Below are 18394 nucleotides of genomic sequence, written 5' to 3' on the forward strand. Positions count from 1 at the left end.
TTGCCTGTGAGCACATATATATATTTTCACACATATACAAACATACACTTGTATACAGACATACATATATCTCCGTCATCCGTGTCTACATTTACACACGCGACACTATTCTGCACGTTACTAGTTGCTCCGCAGTGCTTTGCAGTAGAAGTGTTCTTGAAATGGTGATAGCGGGGTATCTGGATGATGAGCTCTATGGCATGTTTCTGAACCAGTTTAGGCCCTTCTTTGGGTCTTTTTCGAAATAAGCAGGGATTATTTTCCATTTTGTCCGTTCCTCCATTGTATTGGTAATGATAGGCATCAGCAGCCACCAGCCTGAATCTCTTCTGCGCAGGCTGCTCTACCACAGACGCACTGAACTGTAGCCAGTCTCATGCATCACCATATTACAGCATCAGATATCAGCTATATCCAGCCAAGTTCATATTTTCGTGGCTTGCCTAGAGCCCGCAGGTCTGTGTGCAGCCATCCTTGACCCACACACCTTGCTCTGCAGGTCCTAACTCTCTTTTCTCGTGGTGCTGCGAATTCCCAGCTCTACAAACAGTTTCAGGGTCCCAGTTGCCCGGCCGTAGCCGTGCTTTTGGAGGGAATGCGCTGTGTTGCTTGGCGTAGTCAGGGTTAGTTCTGGCTCTCCAGCAGTTCTTCTTGTTTTCAGTTCCAGCCGTGGGCTGGTCTCCTCTAAGGGAGTTGGCTATGCTCCTCTTTTCCTTTCTCTTCCCCTAAAACTACCAAACCTATCAAGCACATCAGAGCCAGCCTGTGTAAGAACTAGGACTATTTCTCGAGGCCTTTTTGTTTCCTCGCACCTTGCGCAGGCAGCGAAACAGTCTTCGACCTTCCTCTGCTGCTTCCCACAGCTCCAGTGGAGCTTTTAAGCGCGTGCTCCATCCTTCTGCTCTGACGTTTCCTCTGTAGGTCTGGCCCTGTGCGATCATCAGCGATCACTCAGTAATAATTCAGGTATTAATTTGCAGGACAGGGGCCTGCCTATGGTCAATAAGGAGGTGCCCTTCTGTTTATTGCATGCAAGCTCTGCCCCTTCTCTGTGCCAAGAAATGCTTCCCAGCACCTATAACTGACGGAAACCCTTCAATACAAAAGCCTGGAAGCCACAGGACTGCCAGTTCCCAGCTTCTTGCAATAGCAGGACTAGATCTGCCAGGTGAAATCCTGGGGGACAAATCACATCCCCACAATTCTTCCCCACCCGACCAGAACGAAGGTTGTTTTCTGGCTTGGCTCTCTCTCCCAACCCGAGAGGAAGCTTACTGGGAGATGCTGGTCCGGTGTCTACCCAAGACCCCGGCAAAGACAGCCTGAAAGAGCAAGGTGCGCTGCCCCACTCATTTGGGTGGACACTTCGGTGCTGATTTCAGTGGTTAACAATTGTCTGCATCTCTGAGGGCCGCGTTGGCAAAAACATTTGATCTCCCTAGCAATATAAATGCACAGCTGCTTCCTCCAAAAATAGGAGGTAAATGGAAGCAAGCGAAAGTGTGCGCGCGTTTGTGGTGCTCAAGCTGCAGAGAAAGAGAGAGGAAATCAGATTTAGTGCAAAATAGCGGAAGTGGGAGAAAAACAACACAAAGCAAACGCTGCATCCATTGAACGGGACGTGAATTGGTAGCTTGGCTGCTGTTTGACTAACTTACGGTATCACTAAATCCCATTCTCCTCCCAGGGAAAGAAACCCTGCAACTGTGCATTGTCAGCGTGACGGAAGAAACAACGGCAGCTGATGCTGGTTGGGTCAGTATTACTCTCGGTCTACACAGACGGGGCTTTGTTCCCGGCGCGGTGACAAAGGGCTCCCTTCTTTCCTTTACCTCCCTCGAGTTGCTCATAGGCGTGTTGGAACAGTGCGTGTTTTAAGACTATATCGGCTATGGGTGGCATGCTTTGGCCAGGTCCCTGGACCATCGGGACCTCCGCCACCCCTGGCCCTTGGCAGGTCCTCCTCCCGTGCCCCGGTGCCCTCCGTGGAGGGCACACGCGTGAAGACGGACCAGCCTCTGTCCTGAGGCCTCCACGGGCAGCCCAGGAACACAGCTCAGACTCTCCTCTGGGGTTTGAGTCCCGGATTGTGGGTTTTTTTACAGTAGGGATGGGCCAGATGACTCCACATATAGGTAGGGTAAGTTCAGGAGAAAAATGAAAAGGGAAGGTAAAAGATGCTTTGTGGTGCAAGACATCTTGCTTAACCCATACGTCTTTATTTCCCTCAGCTCATGGGCTACTGTCCAGAGCCCCGCGAGGAGCTGCGGTGACACGTCTGTTTGTATCAGGGAGTGCACAACGGTAAAGGCTGTGCCAAATATGCGCCTTCTGGGGAGGTCAGCAAAGAAGTTTCTTCTTTATGCTAATAGGAGCCACCCATGCATCCCGATCTCGGGAGCAATGAGACCAGGGACTGTACTTCGTAGCTCGTGAGAAGCTGGGCAAAAACCCATGCCCTTGAGTCTATGACATTTGGGGGGGACTGACCTTCTGCGGCAGGAATTACAAGTTACCTACAGCATGGCTTAGCTAACGTTTCCCACAACAGAGCAGGGGGAAGAGCTTAAGCTTACTTGACATTGGTCAAGGGAGAGAGATAGCATTTGTCTCCAGAGCTGTTTTTTTATGGCACACATCTGAAAAGAGTTTACATTTGGCTAGAAGGAAGCGACTATGTTATTGTGGTTAAAATGACCCCTTATTATCTAGCCTCTATTTTAAGTAGGTGATGCATATATGTTCTCATGCCAGTACTCTTCAGTCTTTTAGCTGAAATAGCAGTTCTCTTTCACTGGGATTTACCCATCCGATGTATTAATAGGCAGCAATCATATGCCCTCTTAACATTCCTTTTGCTGGGCTAAAAAAAGCAAAGACCAGCTAGACTCCTACTCTCATCCCCTCTCTTTTCCCCTAGATCACTCTAGTGCCTTCTTTGCACTGGTTACAATTTTCTCTCTCTTTTTCCAGCTCTTCTGGAAGGTACTTTTCTCCTTCTCTGTACTGGCAATGCCTCCTTGTTTTGTCTCTTCAGCTAACATTTACATTTTTTCTCCAAGGTCATCAGTGAAGATATGAAATTAACTGGTGCCAAAACCGGTCCCTAAGGAATTTCATTAGCAATTGCCTACTACTTTATGTTTCAGGGTCTCTTCATTAAGCAATTCGTTACCCACTTTTCAGTTCAAGTGTGAACCCCTGTACTTCCCTGCTTTCACAACTTCCCAACCACCTTCTGTGAAACCTAGATACATTTCACATAGCACCTAACCCGTGTTTAAAAAATGATCTATTCTCCCCCTGCAAGCATAAAAAGAATTGAAAATACCTTTCATACAGCCATGTTGAACTTTGTCCCATTGTCTATGCACTTCAATATCTTTAATTATTCCTACTTTGTTCTAGGATAAAAAGTTGCTCTAAGCCCGTGGATCTGTAAGTAACCACATCCCTTTTTTGTTCCTTAATCAAATTTAGGTAAAGCTGTTGATACTGTGCAACTATGTGGTCCTCATCCAACCTTCAGTCAAACCGGTTGACTGAACATTGATGCTATTGGATTTACTACTTGATATGTCTCCAGGAACCTTCTGATTTGAACAAACCTTGTGAGTTTTGCCTTGACCTCTAATGGGATTGTTTCTATTTCCAGATACTTTCAGCCATCAACTTGTAGTCGCCACCTTCTACGCTGTCTTTCCTGCAAAATGAGGCAAAACTTTGGGTTTCTGAGGCATACCTTGATCTTAGCCACACTGTGCAGAGGCCTGATTTCTTGCCGACTTCTTTTTACCTTTCCAAAGAACTTCTTTCAGCAACTCTGCCAGGTCTATCTCGCCTTGATTTCTGCCGACTGACGTGTCTTTTCCCCTAAACTTTGTGACCTCTGCAACGTAGATTTCTTTGCTGACCACTCCCATCTTTCACTGAGGAAATTTTTTCACCAGAGCGCCACATTTTCTGTATGCTCTCCCACCAGTCTCTTGTTCAGGAAAGCAAGTTAGCTTTTGCCATGCTGAGTCTGAATGCCTTCCACATACGAGTACTTGAGACTTTTAACTCAAATTGCTTTATCACTTCAGTCCTATAGCTTCTCTGACTATTCCTGGTTTGAGGCTGAAAAATCTTAGCTGTGGCCCCATGCTATTTACTCTTCCATTTAATTTAAACAGAATCAGCCTGTGCACAGTCAAGGTTAAAAGTTATCTTCTGCCACATTGTTCTGCAATGTCTCACTGGTTACCGAGACCAGGTCAAACACAACAGTGGCTCTGATTAGTCTGCTGCCTCTTTAGTGAAGAAATATGTCAGCCAGTATATTCAGGAATACCTGGGCCCAGCCTATGCTAGTAGCAATTTTTCTCCACGTAAGAAAGTCAAACCTGTAGTAATGACAATCCCTGGTACTGCATATCTTTCTAAAAACATGAGGCCTTCATCAATACCCTGATGCAACCCTGGATAACTGCAGCAGAACTACAGCTGTCTTTCCTCGAGGTGATTTGAACCCAAACAGATTCTGTTTTATCACCTCTGCTTGTTTCATCACACTCAACAACATCATGCACAGGCAATACCACCACACACCCCACTTTGCTCTTCTCAGCAGCGCAAATCTTTCAGTCTCGGTGGTCCAGCCATGCCAGGTCTCCCTCCTACCTCCGAGAGCCCTGGCACACACAGTTTCATACCCCAGTTCTGCGTATTGCTCATGAGCTCCTTGTCTTAGTGTTAGGTACTTCCACCGTTTCTCCCAGTTTCCCATATATAATGGCTTTATAATCTTGGATGGAGTATCAGTTTTTCCTGCTCAAATTAATATTACACTCCTGCTCTCATATGTTCCTTTAGTCATCGCTCTATCTTAATATCCATGCTCTTCCTTCAACTACACATCAAAAGCCAGCATGGAAACCACACAAGTCCCAACTAAAAAGCCCACACAGAATCCCAAGCCCTTCTCCCCATGCCTTAGTCTAGAGCCTGTCTGGGCCACCTCGCTCTCAGCAGGCTGCGTTCCTCCACGTGCACGCCCAAGCAGCCAAGGAGAGCCCTCTTTCCGTGGATGCCTTCAAAGAAAGAGACAGCGCGTTGCTGGCAGCAGTTCCCAAGGTATCTGTAAAGTCTGGGCCATGGATTTGCCCTTCTTCTCCTACAACATGTTTCACTGAGGTATGTAAAGTGCCTTGAGCAGTATCTGCAGTCACCCTTCTTCCATTTCAGTGGAAATCTAGCTCCTTCATTTGTCTCAACATGAAGGGAATCACTGGATTATTCTTTCTTCCTGCCAGGCTCCTTTTCAGTTCCAGTTTCCCTTCGTAACAGGGCGATGATTGGTCTTAAAGGTTCCCCACTCACACAGACATATCTTTGCTCCTGGGGGTCTCCAGCTTCATTTCGTCCCTTCCCCTCCTCCTCTGCAGGCTCCTGGACTCACGCTTCCCTGGCCTCTGACCTCGAGCCATCCCCGTCTCCTCTTTTCATTCTCTGCTGGGTTTAGTTTTCCCTTTCTCCTTGTTGCTTTTCCTCCCCATTCCCAGTCCACAAGCTTTTTCCTGAACTCGAAATGAGGCAGTAGCAAGGAAGAACTTGCTAAGGTGCCTGATGATGAGCTCTGCTCTGATCTTTGCTCAGAAGGGACAGGAGGGGCGACCTGAGCGCATCCCTCTCTGTACTGAAAACCTGAACTCCCCAAAAAGGGCTGCGAGATTTCATCAGCACAGAAGCTGTAATCCTAATTTAGCCTTACCCAGATCCCAGCTCCGAAGTGACCTGCTGACTTCAAGCAGCAAGGGCAGGCTGCAGCAGCGCAAGGCCGGAACATACAACGGCCTTTCCCTCAAGACAGCAATTCCAATCACAAGTTTGAGTTGTGAAACTCATTTCCCCAGGAGGTAGGCAGCCGCTACGACTCGCGTCGTACATCACGGTGACAGACAGGGGTTAAGTAACCCGCTTGTTGTTATTGACAGAAGACAGCGATAGACACCGCTGCTGCCTGCCTCTCGGCTCTGGGGTGCCGGGACTTGGGACTTGGGCGACGTGCCTCTGTCATAGGTATCTCCACCTGACTGTGTTGCCTAGAATCCCTGGTCCTAGCCAATTAACTCAGGTGGAGGCAGAAACGATGGACACCTCTTCAGTACCCTAATCCAAGCGTGATACCTCCGGCCCCCCTCTGCTAACGCCTGAACGACAGTCCTTCCCACGGCTCTCCCGCCTCTTTCGCTTGGGGACCGCGCCGTTCGGCACGGCACCGCTGCGTGGCATCGCTCAGGTTTCTTCCGTTTAGTTTCCATCCCAGATAGGGTTGCGTTGTCCGGGGCGAGTGACACGACGCTCCCGCTTGCTGGGCCGAGAGGTAAACTGCCGCGGCACAGCAAAGGACGGCGGCAGCATCACGGGACCGTCTCCTCTCGCTTCCCATCAGCCTTGCTCAAGGTCACGCCGCGCGGCAGCGACAAGAATAGAGCTCGCGAATGCCACCTCCTTATCCCACTTGTCCCAGGGCCAGGCCCTGCTGGGAAAAAGCAACATCCATCCAAGAGCGGTAGAAATGCCCAGGTGTTGGGAAGCTGGAGAACAGGTTAACGCTGGCGCCGAAACCCCCGCCGCGCACACAATAGGCAGCGAGAGGTGCCAGCTCTGGAGGCTGGAAGCCTGGGGACACGTTGTGCTGGAAAAGCTGGAGCTCCGTCCAGCTGCACCAGCGCTCCCTCGCCCGTGGGACGGCGAGTTCCTCCCCGGGAAAGCAGCAACGCCCAGCTGACTGCGCTCCAGCCCCGGCAGGAAAACACTGATTTACGGACAATGCCCAGACCGGGTGATTAAGCAGCCCGTTCGGCAACGCACCGGCCCAAGGCACACCTGCACGCTGGGCTGTATTTTGTATTTTGTCCTTTTTTTTTTTTTTTCCATAGGTCTGCGCGTTAGGGGTGCCTTCCCCCAGAGAAAGAAGGGAGTAGCAGGGCATTTTCCCCCAACTTGGCAAGTGGCTTCAACTCTGCCCCTGGAGGAGACTGGAGGGGTTGTTTACCCTCATCGAGACAGCTATCAAATCTGTTAGCGTGGACCCTCAAGAGCTTGAAGGATTTGGGCACCCAACCACCAGGGAGTAAAACGTGCTGCTTTGATTTCGGTGGAAAAGGTCATGCATCACAGGCCACTGCCAGCTAATGAGAAATGAGTCTGGACAATTAATCAATACACAATCTCCTCCGCTAATCATATTGATGGAAGATCGGCTCCATCCCCCAGGAAGGGCAAAGGCCATTGAGCTAAGCCATTTAGCGGCATTTATTTATATCCTCGGTGGTTCAATAATTTGAGTCTTGCCTGATAGCATCAGGCCTCCGAGGGCTAGGCAATATTGTCCAGCTGGAAAAAAAACCACAACAGGTATTACTTAAGAGAAAAATAGCCTTTTAATGGAAATGAACACTTTTAAAGGCAAATGCATTCCTTTTCTCTGAATTTTCAACCACACAAATGTGTGCACAAAGAATTTCTGAAATATTCTATGCAAGTGGTCAAAAAATTGTCATTTTCTGAGGGGGATACTCCAAAAAATATTGGCAAGGTCTCAGGGCATACATTACTCTCAGTTGCACCAGAACACCCTGCTCTAGAAGTCTACCACGAAGCATTAAAAGAGAATTTGTGCCTCACTCAATCATCCTAAACCCATGCCTTTTCTCTCGCAGGCACAAACTGCTTTGTAAGAAAGAAACCTGGCCCTGGAGGTAAGGTGAGTTCACGCTTGTGTAATTAAAGCCTATGTTGAAACACATACGCACCAAGGGACAAAGATGATGTCATGGCACAGCTGTTTCTACAGCACAGCTGGTTTCCTGGCTCCCTGGTACAAATCCTGCTCTTGCTGAGCTGCAGCGAAGCGGGTGGGAAAACTGCGGCTGGGCAGTTGCAGGTCGTCCGTGCCTGTTGTGCGCGGTGCTTAGGCTGTCGCTGCAAAAGCAAGCAGAGCCTTTCCCTCGCACCCTCCGCCGGACTACGTAACCTGCGGAGAAAGGCACTGGTGCTCGCAAAGAAGCTGTTTACTTACACAGTTGCCTGCTGGGACTTATTTACAGAGTACTACTGAGAGCCACCAAATCTGCTTGTATAGCTCTGGAGACAGTTCAAATCCTCTGTTCCCAGACCAGTGATTAATGCTGTATGGAGAGAAGTTAGCACTGAGGATAAAACTGAGCTTTCAAAACAAGAGCCTCTGATCTCAAACTGAACAAACATTTCCCCTTGCCTGTGTCAGCTAGTTTGATTTCCAATAAAAGGGCAGATTGCTTTGGAAACCGCAGCCACGCCGGTGAATTACCTTCCTACTGGGCAGAGAGCGCTCCCCCGAGCACCCTGTCCTGCTCCCTCGGTCAGGTCGCAGGCAGAGCTCCCGCTGCAAGCAGCTACTGCAAAGTAAGCTCAGAGGTAAGCCTCCCAGCTCAGACCTTGGCAGGAACAAAACTACGCTCTTTAGAGCCCCACCGCCTCATTAACTCTTACTTACAAACACCCGTAAGGGCCAACGCGTGCTCAGAAAATGCACCTGATCCTGCCGGCAGCAGATCCGAACACAAAGGCATCGGCGCAACAGCTAAACTCTCCTTTTGAAAGGACTACAGAAGCCAGAACAGGGTTTTCTCACAGTTTAAAAGCATCTCTGGACAGGAAAGGCTTAACTGCATTGGCAAAGATGTGCTCTGTGCAAAAACAGTCTGTGGCAGCAACACAGAGAGTGCCGTGATGGCAACAGCCCAAGGCACGGTGTCTGGATAGTATGGCCCTCCGTAAGACGGGACCGGCCTCCCCTGCTGCCCTGTCGTTCCCCCCCCCCCCAGAATATATGAAACGTGGTGGATGATCATTAACAGCTCTTAAAATCTGTGGCTTTTAGGCTACACGGACAGAAAATGCATGCAAGTATAGACATCTATATGTTGCACGCACACACCATCGTTCCTATACTCAAGCCCATGCAACCCGCAGTCGTCGCCTCGGGTCCTGCCAAGGACCGCTGAGATCTTGCCAAAAAGCTCTCTAAGCCCGCCCGCGCTCAGGTTTCACTTTGTGCTAGCCTTTCCCAGCTGAGCCCGCAGAGAACGCCGCTATTGTGAGGGCCGGAGCCTTCCCGCCATGCCAGCGCGCGCAAAGGCTGACGTTTCGTAAGCCGCCTGCCATCGGGAGGACAAAGTCCCGTTGAGCGGGCATTGGCTCTGCCTTCCCTCGCAGATAGCGAGGGATCAGCTGAACGCGAGGCTGGCAGCCTCCCAGGGCATGGCACAAGGCTGGCCAAGCGCGTGAGGCAGGGTCATTATCGGTGCCCTGTTCCTAACGAAGCGAAGACATTCGCTTTCATCTCAAACTAATATTTGTCCCCGCTCTTTCCAACCAGAGGAAGAAAGAGGTGCGCCGTGCCAGATCCCCCGCTGTGGTACGTATCTTGCGATTTGTAGCTTGTACGCTTACAGGGAGGCTTGCAGGCGTGGGAAAACACTTTAACACCTGAATTCAGGAATAACATCCAGTCAAGGTGTAAAGCAGAAACAACAAATAAAAGCTCCTTGGGAAGGAGGGACGACAAAATGACAGTTCCGTGTGTCTTCCCATCACGACGGCTAAGGAAGCTAAGGTGTGCATGGGGCAAGTGAAGAAGGTTTGTCCATTCCCCTTTAGGAGAAAGAAGGTGCTGCGTGTCCGGAGCCAGTATCCAGAGCCCTGGTATCTCCTCAGTCACGTTCAACACCAGAGGCAAGAAAGATGAAGCTCTAGGACCTCTCTCAGCATTTTAGTCCCGGTTTAGGGCACAGACCAGTCAGCCTCACGAGTTAGCCAAAGTCCTCAGCACCTGAAGGGACTTCTTTCTGCTGAGAGTAATCCTAATTCGGCATGACATTTGTACATTTTCTTTATAACTTGACTCTATCCGTGAACCAGATTCACTTGCATTTTGCATAAACAAAATCCATCTGTAAACAGTGATTTATGGCTAAGCTGAGCCTAAGTGATACGACACATACTGGAGACATCCTGCTCCTGCTGGGACGCTGAATATTTTACACGGAGCTCTCCTGGGAAGCCGCTCGCACGCCTATTGCCCATGAAGTAGTGGAGATGCTGAGAGTCCACAAGGCACTGAGTTGCAAGGTGCTGGTCCTGGAGAGGCTGTGCGGTTACAGAGGGGTGTCTGTTCCTCTGCGAGGGTTAGACTGAGACTCTGACAAGCAGGGAGGCAGGAGGAGAGGGGAGAGGTGCAGCTCGGGGGGGTCACTGTGAACCAGGCCAGAACGACCTGAGAGCCACCAGTTTGCCCCCGTATCCTCATGCAGCTGAACTCTCAAGAAACCCCAATGGGGAAGGCACCAGAGGGCACTTTGCCATGCATACTCGCAGCTTTTACCATCAGCCAATTTTGGAACTAGAGGAACGACGTTCATTTAACATATTTTGCAGTTAGCTCCTGCCCAGAGCCGGTTGGTCACACACAGCCTCTGAGCTGCTCAGAGAGAGACGGAGAGGAAAAAGAGAGGAAAGCTCCCTTACAGCTCGTGGCAGCAGTAAACTTTGGGAAGCAGAAAGCGTGCGGACTACCGACACCGAGAGACGGGGTACAACGACTCAGCCACGGGTCTCACACACCTATGTCTCCCCTGAACCGCAGCTCTATTTCGCATCCAGCCAACTCAGCGCCCTGGCAGGGAGATGGGCTTTGCCCCCGCTCCCTGTGGAGATGTGCCCTTGCTTGCTTCCATGAGGAACAAACCAGTGCAGTGACCCTGAAGCAGGTCAGTCTTTCAGCCGTGCCTTTTATTCACGTCCAGGCTTTCCCCAGTCTTTGCAGATATGGGGCCCTTCGTACCGTCTCCCCATGATGCTGTCTGGAGAAGGGAATGGGGGAACGGAGTGAAGGAGAGTCGGTGACAAAACGGACAACACAGCCTTGGAGTCCCACGTATCAACCCCCTTTTCTCACCAGCTTTCCTGTCCTTTAGCAGAACCACTGAACGTTCTTTGCGGGTTACTCCAGACCTCTCACACGGCATCCACGTCCCTCAAGCAATAGCGGCGTCCGGCCGGCTGGCTCCGGCGGCCATCAGCGAAGCACGTGCCTCATCGAAGGGGCTGCGTCGGGCACGCGGCTATACCCAGCACCACCCGGGATGATGCCCAACATCCCAGCCGAGAGGCTCCAGTGCCGGCTGAGCAGCCACGGGCAGCCCACGGGGTCACCGGCGAGGAAGGTGGCCACAGCACGGCGCTGGTAAGGGGTGCGATACCTGCAAGGAGAGGGACGGGACCTCACCATATGCCTCACGTTCAGCCATGGCTGGGCTTTAGCAGGCCTCCAAGCACAGCTCGCTAGCCCGTAGTCGTCCCTGGAGCGTGCGTGTTTCTTGACCCCTCAGTCTACTCCAGACAATCCTGCATCCAGGGGATGACGAGGGTCGCTGCGGTCCTTTCACAGGGTGCCAGTGAAGCAACAGGGCAAGAGCCAAGGGAAGCTCTTGAAGAAAAGCGAAAGCCACCACAAACACACCTGACTGAGCCCAGCAGGAGCGAGCGTGTGCTCTGTGTTGTCCCTTTAAACAACATTCAGAGAAGTCATATAAGCCAGTGGCTGGCTCCCAGGAGCCAGGAGTCCTGGGTCCCACGGCCAGCCTTGCCAGTCACCTTGCTTTTTTGGCTTTGCCTGGGCCACAGGACCTCTGTGTTTCTGTTTCCCTGCTATTACAGCATGTGGCAAAGAGGAGGGACTCCTTCCATGAGACATCTGCCCTCTTTGAGAAGAGCAGCAAAGGACCAACTCAGCTCGGCACCAGCCAGCGAAGACAGGGAGAGCATAGCGCCTGTGTCTCGTAGAGAGGCTGCCTGCAAAAGTGCTTGGAGCACAGATCCTCAGGAATTAAATCCCCAGGGAAATAGCCAGCCCTGCCCATCTGTCTCCTTCCAGCCGCCCCGCAGTGCTCTCCACAGGGCCGCGAAAGGCAGAGGCTCAGGCACCTGGCTCCGCTCAGCACCAGAATGCCACATCACGGATGCGAGCCAAACATCTAAGCAACGCCTGAGTCCCACCAGCATCTCGGCTGCCTACCCCTCAGCCAGAGCCCTCCTGCAGCCTGGGGGCACGCCGGACCTCCGCAGGGGTCTCAGCCCGTGCTGCCCTCCTTCCACAGCACGTGCCTTTCCCCGACCTCCCACCCCTGCCAGGTTTAGCAGCCGTAGAGGAGAGAACCTTCCCCCTCTGAGTGAGAGAAGGGGCTTCAGAGAGGCTTTGAAGCAGAGAAACCAGACCAGTTCTCTGCTATCCCCTCCCAGGGCTAAGGTGACCAGCTATTTTGGCAAAGGGGACCCCTTCCTGAGTGGCTGACACCTGTGGACCTCGCCTGCAAGGTTTTGGTTTTTCTTGTATGTCAAGTGAAACTAGTCACAGATGGATTTTAAAGTACTGGATGCTATCTCACCACCTCTGTCCCAGAGCCTGTCTCCTCGTTTGTGCTGCTGCTTGACAGCCAGCTGGGACCTCTGCACCTTGTCCAGGAGTTAATATTTTATCTAGAGGTCCAGGGAAGCTCGGTGGAAATTGTGCTGGCCTTGAAATGCCAAAGGTAACTTTGAAGTATTTCCTTCCAGACTCTGAAATGTTGCTAGTAGAAATGTATTCTCTGATAAGGAAATGGCTCTGGACCCAGGCTAACAGCTGGGGAGATTTTTCATGGAAATCAGTGCCGCGAGTCTCTGTGCCACTTTCATCCGTCTTTCCCAAATCCCATCTTTATGGAGACCAAGTCCATCACTCTTCTAGCTCCAGGGAGGTGAAGTGAGAGCAGCTCTCCGGCAGACGAAAGTCTGCTCATCCTGAAAAGGTTTCTTTGTTCTTATTGCTCAGGATCATTTTTCTACCGTGCGGTAGATTTATGAGAGGAACAGCAGTGGCACAGGGAATAATGATTCCATTTTTGTTTAATAATTAACTCACACCGTCACCTGGTGCCACGCATTCCAGCAGACGCTGCAAGGCAGTCAGGGGAGCCAGGCACGAGGTGGGCAGCGAGGAAAAACTGATTCTCCTTCTTCTGCTCACTGATGTTGTGCCCTGACCGGCCGGTGCTTGGGTTTTCCTACCTGCAGCGCACTGTCCCAACAGCTCTCTGAACTCTGCAGACTCTGCACCCTCCGAGTATTTTACAGAAACTACTGACACTGTGGTGTATTATTTCGATGGGAGGGGGGGTATAACAGCTATTTCAAAGAGCAAAGCCAAACTATTGAGCGAGAGTAAGAAAGGAAGGCAAGAGAAATTGATCTTGTTGAATTCTCCAGCTGCCATCAAGAAGCTCTGTCTTGCAACCCGTCACTGCTTGGTTTGCAAACGGCTTTACAGCACAAAGATACAGGTTTCGGGAGAATTTGCTGGAAACCTTCTGCCAAACTTTTCTCAAATTTTAATGCCGGTTCCTCACAACCAAATCATTTCTGGGGAAGAGCTTCTTTCAAAGAACTTGTCAGTTTGAACTATTGCTGAGGGGTTCCCTTTTCTAAGTATCATAACATTTAGACATTTTTTAAAGAACAAAAAAAACCAAACAGATTTACAATACTTAGTTAAAAACCAGAAGGCTAAATATATTTAAATGGTTCTAAAAAAACATTTTAAGGTTACTGAAATAAAATATTTCAAAACCAGCTTTTATTTCCCTAGCAAAATATCAATTCTTTGAAAAGTTAGAGATTTTAACTTTTTCCCCTAATTCAAGGTACATCTTTTTCCACAATACCTCAAAGCTTTGGGAGAGAGGGAATCTATTTCCCACTCAGCTTGGCTTTTAAGAGAAGCAGAACGCAATAAAGTAGAAAGGAATTTGGCTGGGGAAAAAAAAAAAAAAAATCTCAGCCAGAACCCTTTCCTTGAGTGAAAATGACCCTAGGGTTACCAGCGACACTTGCAGCCGAGGCAGCTGTAGTTTTAGCAGCACTTTCCTTTGTGAACGAATGCCCGAGATGCCAGCAAGTCCCTGCTGCCTGGGACCTGAACTCTGTTCCTATATCTCTGTCTATTTTAAGGTATATTCCATGTGCGGTCCTTTCAGCTCCTCGGGGTCAGGAATGTGGCTCCTCCTGGAAACCATCTGCTCCGGGAGACAGCTGGGCTTTTCCTGAGGGCTCAATCTGCGCCCTGCAATGCAGCCCCTCCTGGGTGGGTTAGGGTGCCCCCAGCATCGCTGGCAGGGCGAGCACCTCCTCGCAGCGGGTTTCCAGGCTTTCCCAACCTCAGGACGCGGGCCAAACCAGCAAACACGGGAAGGACTTCGGTTTACACAATTCCCGCTTATTCCCAGTCCTCAGGCATCAATCTACGCTTCGGGTACACCCTGACACCCACGTTCTCCCTACCTGCTCCACGTGAATTTCCTTTCCAGGCTTCCTCCGCCCTCATCAGGACGCAAGTCCTGCTGATAGCGTGGGCCAGGTGACTGCTGCTTCACGTTCCGTGGAGGCTGCCAGCCAAACTTTGCTGCTCCGCTGGGCCAACGGTCTGAAATGACCTTCAGGAGATCGGCTGCGAGGTGAAAGGACAGAAGCAGATTGGAGCTGGTTATTTAGCATCCAAGGGTTAGAGCAAACGAGAGGTTTGATTGTCTTCAGCAAGACATCATTGTCTAAAATTCAGATCTGCAAGCCCCAGAGTAGAAGCTAAGAAGAGCCAAGGGCCAAGGTAACTCAAACTCAGAGGACTGGAAGACTCCTGGCTGGGCTACCAGGGGAGAGGACGAGAGCCAGTGAGAAGTGGGAGAATGCTATTCCAGACCACATCGAACTGGGTACTGAAGTGCGGATCCCAATCAGTGCCCCATCTCCTCTCCTACAGTCAGTCCCGGGGAAATTCTGTGTGCTGGCATCGTCTTCGATTCAAAGTGGGAGAGACAACAGCCCAAACCAGGAACAAACTTTGGTAACGGGCAAGTTTCAGAAGGGATCCTTGAAAATCCTCCCCCAACTGAATGTCCTAGTAATGTTCTAGTGGTTCCTGAAAGCCCTGAAAATCCTGAAAGATTTTACCTGCCCTGTGACCACTGAATCGTACTATGTTCTTCTACTTAGCCCCTGAGTGCTTCCAGAGCAGGCTGGCTGGGGCCACACGCACAAACAGCAAATTTGCCCCCCGGAATCATCTGGTGGTTGCTCGAGTCCTTCAGAGGAGGGGTGAGTGATCTGGGAAGAGGAAGGTGGGGAAGATCTCAACAGATCTCAACTCCCTGCTTTTTGCTTGGCACCACCACACGCCTCCTGCAATGCCTAGTCTGTAAAGGTGGTGCCCAAGCTCAGGGGGTAATGAGGATTTATGGCTAAAATTCTCCCTCTTCAGTCCTTGAACAAGCAAAGGGTGGCTCCACATTTCCCCCCAGGCCCGTCAAGCTCGATGATGTGTGACTAACTCTTTCATTGACCAAAGCCCAACCACTTCCCTCACGTGATCTTACATAACTGCTCATCTATTTCGTTAATGAATGGAGCTTGAGAAAATTTCCATTGCCCAAAGCCCTCAGGGGAAAATGAGTGAGCACTGTCTCCACCTTTTGTGTGCCGACGTGGGATTTTCCTATGGATTAACTGAGCACAGTGGTGTTATGTTTTTGGTTGCTGTCATCGGTGCCTGAAACGGTAAGCGAACAGCTGGGTGGCAAGGAGATGGAAAAAAAAAAAAACAAAAACAAAAAAAAAAAACCCCAGGAGTCCCTGCCTGAGCCAGAGGAAACAGGAGACTCCCTCTGCCAGGAGAAGCGGCAGGGACGTCACTGCCGTGGCCGGGGACTGCATCTATTCCCAGGCAAAAGCTGCTGTGTTTGCTCAGCCCTGCGCAAAGCCAAAAAACCTCCCGGCCTCTCTTCCCTCCCCACCACAGATCCAGCGGTGCTGACCTGCTGGTGTCCTGGGGGCCAGGCCTGATCCTGAGGCTGGCAGGCGGCTCGCTCTGCCCTGCCACAGTCAGGACGGGGTAGTCTGATGGTGGGCAGCAGTGGAGGGGGGTGACAGGTACCTGTTGGCTCTATCGGCACGTCAAAGGCACACACACCAGCATTTACAAAAGGCAGGAGCTGGAGGGAAGGTGGGGACACCCCAGTATTTCTAAAAGCCCATACTGATGCTTCGGATTTTCCCATTATAACCACTTCACTGTGATGCTGCCTCAGATAGAAATTACTTTTACCGTAAAAAGGCTGGGCAGAGGGGAGCACTACTTTTCCCAAAGCAACGTCATGCAAAGGCGTTTGTAAGTGCTAGAGACACGTGATTTTCAGAAATGCAATTCGTGCTGTTCTCTGAGGATGTACTTTGGAACTGAGGTATTTGTTGGATATGCAATCTGGGCTCCCCACGGCATGAGCTACAAATCTCATGGCCATAGGGTTTAGGAATGCTTCTGAAGTTAACAGGATAGCTAGGTTGAACTGGGCATGACTGGACTACCATGAAGGATAGAAGTGGCAGCGCTGACATACTGGAGGATGCTCCTTTCTCCTTCAATTTATGATGGGGAGAAAATGCAAATGCAGCCCTAGCCTCTGTAATGCCTGGTCCATGTGCAACGATGAGTAAATATTTAACGGCAGGAAGAACATTCCCTTCCAGAGATTGAAGCAGCTGAGTTAATCAGTTCCAGACTATATTCAAGTCATGGGTGTCAAGAGGACAATACAAGTTCAAAACCTTGAGGATGTTCAAAGTCTTCTACTACGCCTAGGCAGTTGCCATGTCTCCCCTGGGATGCTAAAAAGGAGGATCTTTTCACCTCCTGAGAAAGCAGGATGATTAACTCCCTCAAGGGCACGCTTCACAGAGAGGGGGAAGGGCTGGAGATGCGGCAAACAGGGAGTTTGAAGATTTTCCTGTTGCATCTGGGTGGTGCTTCAATAAGCTGGGGAGCAGAGGCTGCTGCCGCAGCTGGGCTGGGCTGGGAAAGCCCTCAGGCAGGTCTGGAGAGGTTTCCTGGCCTGGCAGCACACTGGATGCTCACCTGCACGGCTGATGACAGAAGTTGTCACTGGTAGTAGTTCTCAGGCTTTGGAAGGTGTTCAGCTTCTGCTGGACCCTCCTCTTACACGACAACACACCTCCAGTTGTTCTTTTGCCCCAGTATAGTTCATTTGCCCTGACCTGCCTCTCCCTCACAAAGCCCGTCTGTTCCCATCAGAGCTTATGCAGCGCAGACAAGGTTGTTAGTACTCATCTCTACAATAAAACAAGCTCCTCCAGACATGATGTAGTGCGTATTTTCTTATAATATCCGTAGCACTCACCTTACAGAGCCTTGGAAAGAGACTTAACTATCAGCGCATACTTTCTCCCACCTGCATCACTGGCTGACCGACTGGTGAGCTGGGGTCTCGGCTGCTCATTCATCTCTGGCTTTTGCTGGTGCTTCAGAGTAGAGATGTCTCTCTGTGGAGGAAAAAAAAACACTCCAAGAATATGTTTATCTTTAGGCCATCTCTCCTCTGGTGTGTCCCCCATAAAACCGCCTGAGGTTCAAGGTAAATGTTTCCAGTCCTCTGCACCAAACACTATTCTTTTCTCTAGAGCCCATTTTGCTTGAAAGGACATCATTTAAAGCTGGGACGAGAAAGGAGAGAAGCGATTCAGTGTCCAAGTCCATTTGGATGACTGAGCACCTCTTAAGTACTTCAGCCAAAGCACTCAACATTTACTATTTGGGATATTTTTTGTTAACACTCAAAAGAGTCAAATGTTTTACCATGCAGCTAAAAGCTTTGTGTATTACTCAGAGCTCAACTCCTCTTAGAGGAATGACAAATCAGAAGCTGTAATGGTAAACTGAATTCTGGCTACAAAATAAAAAAGCAAAAGTCTGTGTTGCTATTTTTCACTTTGGATATAAATCCTCTGGACTGAACAGCCCTCGCCAGGCACTGTGTAAAGTTTTTTCCTAAAATAAGATGACAGGGGCCAGGGGCCCAAGCTAAGCTGATTAGAGCAGCTAAAGCCGTATCACATTGCCACAGCGGGGTCATATGATTGATCACTGGGGTAAATATTTAGGAAGCTTCCCAGGGAAGGGGAGTAGAGGGGACAGACCATAGAAGTCAGGGAAAACGGGCAACTGGGGTGTAGCTAAGGGAGGGTCTGATACCATCCGCCTGCCGTAATGCAGATCAAAAAAGCAGGGGTAGCTTTGCTTTGAGTTCCACCTCCCATCGGCTTCCCCTTTGAACGCGCATTCCGCTCCACTGACCCAGGACCACCTTCGCTGCAAGGCAGCGTTTTCGACATCAAGGCAGCGTTTTCGACATCAAGGCAGTCCATGTCACTCTGCGACCACGTCCCACCAGACCCTGCCGGCGCCGGTCAGCCCTTCTCCCCTCTC

General features: G+C 50.4%; 2 long non-coding RNA genes across 2 annotated transcripts; one reads left to right on the forward strand and one right to left on the reverse strand.

The window, feature by feature from the left end:
* Window positions 1–6814, reverse strand: LOC142033870 (uncharacterized). Its single transcript, XR_012651373.1, has 2 exons — window positions 3332–6814; window positions 1–1526 (listed from the first exon to the last, which is right to left on the reverse strand). It is a non-coding gene; the product is annotated as an uncharacterized LOC142033870 (long non-coding RNA).
* Window positions 6815–7156: 342 nt separating this feature from the next.
* On the forward strand, window positions 7157–13598 carry LOC142033871 (uncharacterized). The gene is made up of 2 exons (XR_012651374.1): window positions 7157–7750; window positions 8094–13598. It is a non-coding gene; the product is annotated as an uncharacterized LOC142033871 (long non-coding RNA).
* The last annotated feature ends 4796 nt before the right edge of the window (window positions 13599–18394 follow it).

Source organism: Buteo buteo, chromosome 8 (genome assembly GCF_964188355.1).
Source record: "Buteo buteo chromosome 8, bButBut1.hap1.1, whole genome shotgun sequence".
NCBI classification, from domain to species: Eukaryota; Metazoa; Chordata; class Aves; order Accipitriformes; family Accipitridae; genus Buteo; species Buteo buteo.